This window comes from Globicephala melas, chromosome 1 (genome assembly GCF_963455315.2).
Source record: "Globicephala melas chromosome 1, mGloMel1.2, whole genome shotgun sequence".
Lineage (NCBI taxonomy): Eukaryota > Metazoa > Chordata > Mammalia > Artiodactyla > Delphinidae > Globicephala > Globicephala melas.
The window spans coordinates 6,119,221-6,127,198 of record NC_083314.1 but is presented as its reverse complement, the minus strand read 5'-3'; the positions used below and the strand labels follow the sequence as shown (position 1 = coordinate 6,127,198).

General features: G+C 38.1%; 1 pseudogene; it reads left to right on the top strand.

The window, feature by feature from the left end:
- Positions 1-6,936: 6,936 nt before the first annotated feature.
- LOC132594075 (rRNA-processing protein FCF1 homolog pseudogene) lies at positions 6,937-7,537 on the top strand (annotated as a pseudogene).
- The last annotated feature ends 441 nt before the right edge of the window (positions 7,538-7,978 follow it).

Genomic DNA, 7,978 nt, shown 5'->3' with positions numbered 1-7,978 from the left:
ACAGTGTTGTGTTAGTTTCAGGTGTCCAGCAAAGTGAATCAGTAATCCATACACATATATCCATCCTTTTTTCAGATTCTTTTCCCATACAGGTCATTACAGAGTATTGAGTAGAGTTTCCTGTGCTATACAGTAGGTCCTTGTAGTTATCTGTCTTACATATAGTAGTATGTATCTGTTAATCCCAAACTCCTAATTTATCCCTCCCCGCCTTTCCCCTTTGTTAACCATAAGTTTGTTTTCTATGTCTGTGAGTCTGTTTCTGTTTTGTAAATAAGTTCATTTGTATCATATTTTTAGATTCCACATATAAGTGATATCATATGATATTTGTCTTTCTCTGTCTGACTTACTTCACTTAGTAAGTGAAGACTGATCTCATACTCTTGAACCCATATTTACACTTAAATAACCCCAGCAACATCAGCCTGTGTACTAGCCATGGAGTAGAGATAGCCTACTTGCATCGCCTCCACTTTAAGGCAAAACTTGTTGCCCCAGACGCTGGGAGTCCTATCAGGGGTTGCCTCCCAGAGTATTCTGTCCATCCAAGGGCAGGGCACTCCCACTGGTTTATCACGGAGGTAGAAAGTCCAGGTAATTAGGAGCCAACCTGTGACACGTCTGATAAGCCATGCACATCCATAGCTCACACTGGGAGCTGACCTCTGACCATAGCAACTCAACTTTTCCCGCTAACTCATCTTAGTTCTTTCTCTTCCACAGGTATTATCCAAAGAGCATTTTCTAATAAATATTACACTCTGTAATACTAAACTAAACCCAAACTGCGGCATCATGCTTCCACAGACTGTGATGCAACTAGATTTGCTCAAAGGAATCCCTTCATGTAGAATAAAAAGAAGACGAAAATTCCCATTAGTAACTGTATCCACCTGAGTTATGATTATTCTTTTCTTCAGGCACACTTACTTTTTTTTTTAACATTGTATAATGTAAGACTTAGCTGTATAATTGTCCACAAGCAATATCCTTTATATGAACCAGTTATGCTAGGAGAAAAGAAAAAAAAAATAGGCAGTTGTGTACAAATCAGACTAAATATTTATTTTTTATTCTATCACAGCAATGCAACCACAAAGGGTGTTGTTTGCTAACATCTATTGTGACTCCGTCTTTATTATGCCATCCCACAATTCTTTAATGTCAGCTGATTACAGAAAACGGAATATGCATTTGTATCAGAGACTCTCATGGTCATGAATCAATTGTCTTATTTTTATGAGACTATATCTATTATCTATCTATCTATCTTTCTATTATCTATCTGTCTATCCATCTGTCTGTGTGTCCGCCTATCTACTCACCTACCCATCTATTTTTCCTGCATAATGTGTCCTTTGTCAGAAGCAATATTTTGTGGAACAAGGTCACTGAGAATAAAGTGGTACATACACAGATAATGGGACTGGAAGAAACACTGGTAGCAAGAAAGGCAAATCCATATTCAGAGTAAGTGTCTATCATAGTGGAAAAAGTGATGTGATAAAAATGAGATGATAAAAGCTATTCAACATGGTTAACCAGCCCTCCTGTGGCTTGCTAATCCTCTTGTGAAACGATGCATATCTGGTCCTTATTACTGGTCTCAGTGGTGGTAAGTTAAGCACTCAGCAGTGTTGGGAAGCACATAAGCATACTCGGAAGTCAGTGGAGGGATGGAATCCACATTTTTTTTACCTTGGGCATAACTTCCTTTCCTACCTGTGTGGTGAATATATTCACAAGTCCAATGGTCAAACCTAGGGTGATTCATCTCCATGAAAGATTTTTTTCCACTCAACTTTTGCTGTGGGTGTTTTTAATGAGAAGTCACAGGGAACAAAAATAACCTTACCCTCTTTCCATATTCTAAAATGTCCATCCCACACTGCTTGCGTTATTTTTACCAATCCATCAGACTTTCCCTTCCAAATCCTGGACAATCTTGCAAAGTCATTAGGTATGATGTTGTTATATCACTACCCATTAATCCTTCTAGGAAACTTGGAAAACTAGAAGAAATTCTTGGACTTCATGCCTATTGGAGTTATTTACCCTTCCTGTTTGCTTGGACTGCAACAGTAGTACCCTTGTTGCTGCTCTACTCTTAAACCATGTCCAATTTCTGTCTTCTTCAGTCGACTGCTCTTAAGGCATGCCCCATGAGGACACGACACTGATGTGAACCGAGGAAGAGGTAGCAATGAACTGAAGCAGATACAATGAACTGAAGCAGGTACAATCAGATCCAGGGAACATATTTTCTTGTGTTTTTAGGACAAGGTTGAGACTGATTTCTTCTAAAACATGTCTACCTACTGATAGGATACTGCCGAAAGTGCCCACCTTTATGGCTTGGTAGATCAGATAATGCTGACTTCATAATAAATAACTATCAGCTCAGGTCATACGGTTACTTGGGATTCCACCAACAGGCTTTCAATATCTACCAGGGCCCAAAGTAAAATCTGGATATATTTTCCAAAATATGAATAGTTAGTTACAGGAAAGAGCATATGTTTGATAAATGTATATATATATATCATTTTTGATAAAGTGTATATTTATCAATAAATATAAATGTGTTATATAACATATTTTATAAATACATATTTTATATATTGCATATGTGTATATATAAACATATATTGCATGATGTGTGTGCCCACATATGATGAGTCTGTTTTGTGATTCTTCTGAGACCTATTAGAGGCTCCATGGGACACAGGTACAAAAAGAACAAACCAGGCATTCTCCGGGTCACAGTACTCTGCAGAGCTAGATCTGGTTCTGGTTCTTGAAACTGGATGCTTTACAGTCTACACAGTAAATTTGTTATCTTAGCTGTGCTGGTTTCCTTTTGCTGTTCTAGCAAATTATCATGAATTTAGTGGGTTAGAACAACACAAATGAATTTTCTTTTTAGCTCTTGAGTTCAGAAGTCTAAATCGAGGTGCTAGGAAAGCTGTGCTCCTTCTGGAGGCTTTCAGTTCCCTGGACTTTTCTAGCTTCAAGGGCTGCCTGCATTCCCTGACTTAGCCCCTTCCCCTCAGCTTACAGCCCCTCCTCCATTTTCAAAGCACATCCCTCAACCTCTACTAATGACCCTAGGATTACATTAGTCCCTCCTTCTCCAGAGCCTTAACTTAACTACATCTGCAAAGTCCCTTTTGTCATGTAAGGTAACATAGTCACAGGTTCTCAGGCTTAGAATGTGGACATCTTTATGGCAAGGACATTATTGTATCCACCACAGTAGTTCACTCTAATTTGATGTATGTTGTTTCCTAAATCCAAAGAGATTTAACTATCATTGCACCTCCTTTTCCTTTGTGAAAAACAAAAATATATAAACTTGCTTTTTATTTTGAAAGAGTATCTTACTATGTCACCAACATCAGAACTCCTAAAGTGTTTACCAATGATAAGGTCCCTCAATTTTCATGGTCAGGTACATTTCTTTCAAAAGCAGCTTTCAAAATTGCATTTCTTGATCAACAGTCCCAATCAGCATGATTCAATCAATGGAGTAGTTCGATAACGCAGATCAGCATAATGTACCACAGGGTGGTGATACAATCAAAGTTCCTTGGACTAGATTATAACAAAGGACTCAGGTTGTCAAAGCACTGAGATAAGACACTGCTGTGTATCACTGCAAGTGCTGGTGAAAGAGAACTGCTTCAGTACAACTGGCTAATTAGTGGAAGGAAAAAAAAAGCTAACTCAATGAGTAAAAGGTACAGGAATTCATTGCAATCCACTAACGCATACTCGTTCCTATTACCAAAGTCCCAATATTTGCCAATAAGCACCCTAACTTTCATACAAAAGCCATGAAGATATTATGAATTCAATGTGTATGATAATTTTATATTCTGAAAATCAAACTATAGATCTGGATTACATCAACCCTTTGACTAAAAAAGGTAGCAAAATGTCTCATAGCAATTATGGAATTCCTCTAGTTTTCTAACCATGTCTTGACCTAAGAACTGAAAAGCATGAGCTTGCTGTTGTCTTCGTGTAAATGAGAAGTGTTAGCCCACCCCCAAGTTCCTGTAGTCATTTCCACAATAATATTATATGGCAGGAGCTACTGCTTTCCCGAATCCTTGCCTTTAATAGACACTTTATTCCAGGCAATCAGTTAATGAATTATTTTTCCATAACATGTCACAGATTATTAATATACATTCCTGAACTGATGATGAGATCATTCTTACCTTCAAATATAAAGAGGTCAGGTATCCTTCTCAGATTACATTGTAAAATCTTTTTGCAAGGACCGCTTCGAGTACAAATAACAGTCAAGAGTCCAGCCAAAAAAAAAAATCAGTCACTCTCGATATTTCAGGCTGGAAGGGATTTAACACAGAGAATTGGGGGCATACAAAACTATTGGAAGAGCTACAGCCTTCAAGATGATCTTATTTGCAAAGCAGAAATAGAGACACAGACATAAAGAACAAATGTATGGATAGCAAGGGGTAAAGGGGGGTGAGAGGAATTGGGAGATTGGGATTGACACATATACACTATTGATACTATGTATAAAATAGATAACTAATGAGAACACACTGTATAGCACAGGGAACTCTACTTAATGCACTGTGGTGACCTGAATGGGAAGGAAGGCCAAAAGGGAGGGGATACATGTATATGTATGGCTGATTCATTTTGCTGTACAGTAGAAACTAGCACAACACTGTAAAGCAGTTATACTCCAATAAAAATTAATTTTAAAAAAAAAGAGAAAAAGGGCTTCCCTGGTGGCGCAGTGGTTGAGAGTCCGCCTGCCGATGCAGGGGACACGGGTTCGTGCCCCGGTCCGGGAAGATCCCGCATGCCGCGGAGCGGCTGGGCCCGTGAGCCATGGCCGCTGAGCCTGCGCGTCCGGAGCCTGTGCTCCGCAGCGGGAGAGGCCACAACAGTGAGAGGCCCGCGTACCGCCAAAAAACAAACAAACAAACAAACAAAAAAAAAAAAAAGAAGAAGAAGAAGCCTGAAAGTGCTCGAATCACAGGGAAATTTCATCAACAATCTCCGCTGCTGCGGGCATGAAGCCAGTGACTCACAGGAGGACGCACAGAAGCAAATTTCTTTCTTCTATTTTCTAAAAGCCAAGGATCTAGTCATTGTTGCCAATAGAGCAGTGATGGTTCCTGCTTCTTTCCCCTTCCAATCTTGCATTTTCCTTGGCAGGTATGCAATTATTGGACTTACCAAAATAAGAGACTAGGAGGACATATTAATTCCTGACAGATAAGCACAGATGTTGAAACCCTCCCAGTTATGTGAGGAATAATGCTGGAAAGAGGTAACAATGAGTAAGAGAGAGACCTTGAAGGAGTAAAGGAGAGAGAGCTTTAATCGAGTAAACTGGATTTAGCTTTTAGTTTTTAAAAATTACTTCTTAAAGCTATGTCACCATCTCACTCCACGTGAAATGTTATTTGTTATTTTTCTTTTATTACGCTCTATCACTGACACATTTGCTGACTTTCTGAAAATCAGTGAGAAGTTCTCACTCATCTTATTTGTTCCGATAGAGCTTCAATTACATTTGAATTAATTATACCTTGAATGTTCAAACCCCAAACATTTTAAAGAGACTTCTGCTAAAATTATACCTACTTAGAGAATTTTTAAACATAAAACTGACAGCCCTTTTATTTTATTTTCTAGTCTTGTTATTCTGTTTTTCTACCTTTTTTAAACAATTAGGCATTTCCTAATTTTTAAGAAAAATTATAAATTCTTGTAATTTGTCTAATGAATTAGTAATGTGATTTTTAGTACATTTCTATATTTGTTAACACGGATGTTATATGATATACCCTAATTTTTGGAGAGCCATATTGTACAGTTATTATTACTGTGGGCTTTGGGGTGAAAATACCTAGAAATGAACGCCAGCTCGCTCGCACTTCTCATGTGCTCTTGGTTTAACGGTTGTGTGTCCTCAGTTTTCTCACATATCAACTGAGAATACTATCAGTACTTATAGAATTTACTGTGATGATAAAATAGTTCATAGTACCAAGTACATAGTAAGATCAAAGTTGTCAGTTGTTTTAATAACTGTTCATAGCAGCAAACTAGGTTGTCTTTGCTCTTACCTGTAGAGACAGGGTTTTAAGATTTGCCTTTAATCCTTTATGAAAAGAAAATAGTTGTTTTTACCTCTTCTTTTTTTCTGTACCTCAAGAGTTCGTAGCTCTTTCTTTTTGTTTGTTTGTTTGTTTGCTTGTTTCCTTTCAGGACTACTCTTTGAGTTGACTGACTTATGAGACAAGGAAATCACACACTTTACCCTACTGTCACCCATGTCTAGTCATGGCCTTTGGCCTCCAGAAGAGAATAAGTGAATCACCAAGCATATAATGCTGGCAAGACCAGGAATCTCCTAGGAGGCTAATCAGTGATCTTGAGACTATATAGCTCTTAAAAACCCTTTTCAGAAAACTATAGAAGATGGGGGAACAAAACACAAAAGTGGCTGGGTTTGGCCTTAAGTGTGTATACACTACATCATGGCCTTCCATCTATGAACTATAAAATAGATGTGAACATAATAATATTTATATTTGCCTATACCTATGTCCTCTTCTTTACCAATTTTTAGTAACATTACATCCACAATTGTTAGGACTTTACTTGTATTCTAATATTAATCAGTGTGAGCATATTTCCTTCCATGCATTCAGTAACTCATAAAGTAATTAAACTAATTCAGAAAAGGAACCAGTTGAAGGGTGCTCATTTTACTCATTCGGGGGCATATAAAAAGTTATTCTATGGATATATGAAGTTATTCTAGCTTAAGGAAGTAGAAGAAAAGTCAATTACTCTCTACCCTTCTAACTGCTACCATACTGGGCAATTTGAAATGTGATGAGCCTGGAAGAAACTCAGGAGTGTGGCATGAACATGGGGAAGCAAAAGATAGCAAAGAAATACAAGATCATGAAGCAAAATGCTTAGTCTCAGCAGTCAGAGGCTTAAAGGAAAGTTAGAGTAAAACCTAAAAGGAGGAAAAAAAGAGAAAGATCTCAGTGAAAGAGAAGTCCCCCACCAATCTCCCTGCTCATCTCACAATGCACTCTTCCAATGCATCACTCTTCCAATGAGCCCATGCTTTCCTTTCCTGGTTGATATCAACTTTATCAACTTTTCTGTTAAAATCTAACTGGATGAGTACTGTCAATAATGGACTGTCTGCTTGCTAAGTGTACCACCTGTGTACCTGGTTCATGCCTGAAATTGAGGAAATGGGGCACACGTCCTGAATGCCTCTAAGGGTTGTCACAGATTCAAGATTTAAATGATTACCATGCACACACAAAGGAACTTATGCAGCTGACTGCTTAGTTACAGCGGGTAACTCAGCACAAGTGTTCTATCACAGCCACAGGACCAGGACCTTAAGTGAAGAAGCTGTACTATCCCGGGAATCCCTACCAGCTGCCTGTCTAAAGGTAGGTACAACATCAAGCAAATGCCAGATGATTATGAAGCCCCTCAGATCTAATTCTCTCAAGTTCTATGGCTTCCTTTGCCTGGTTTCTCTTTTAGTAGTTCATTAAACAGGCTTCAGCATGAATTATCTTTCCAGTCACTCATTTGTTCTGTTATGAACTAATCAAGTATGGTTAAGTACACTCACTTCTTGATGCTGTTTTGAAAAAGATAGTTTGTCTTGTTTAAAAACGTATTGCATCATTTCATAAATTAGATACCTGCATGACTGCTCTCATAATTTGATGTTCTTTATTTATATTAATTTGCTCAACAAATATGTATTCAATCCATACTACATATTTAATAAGATATGGTCCTGCCCTTAAGACACTTACATTACATGGAGGAGAGAAATATGTCATTGAGTAAATACGGTTCTTAGGGGAAGGATGTAGACACATAAAGGAGGAAAGAATTGTTTATTCTAACTTGCTTGGGATGGAGAGAGAGG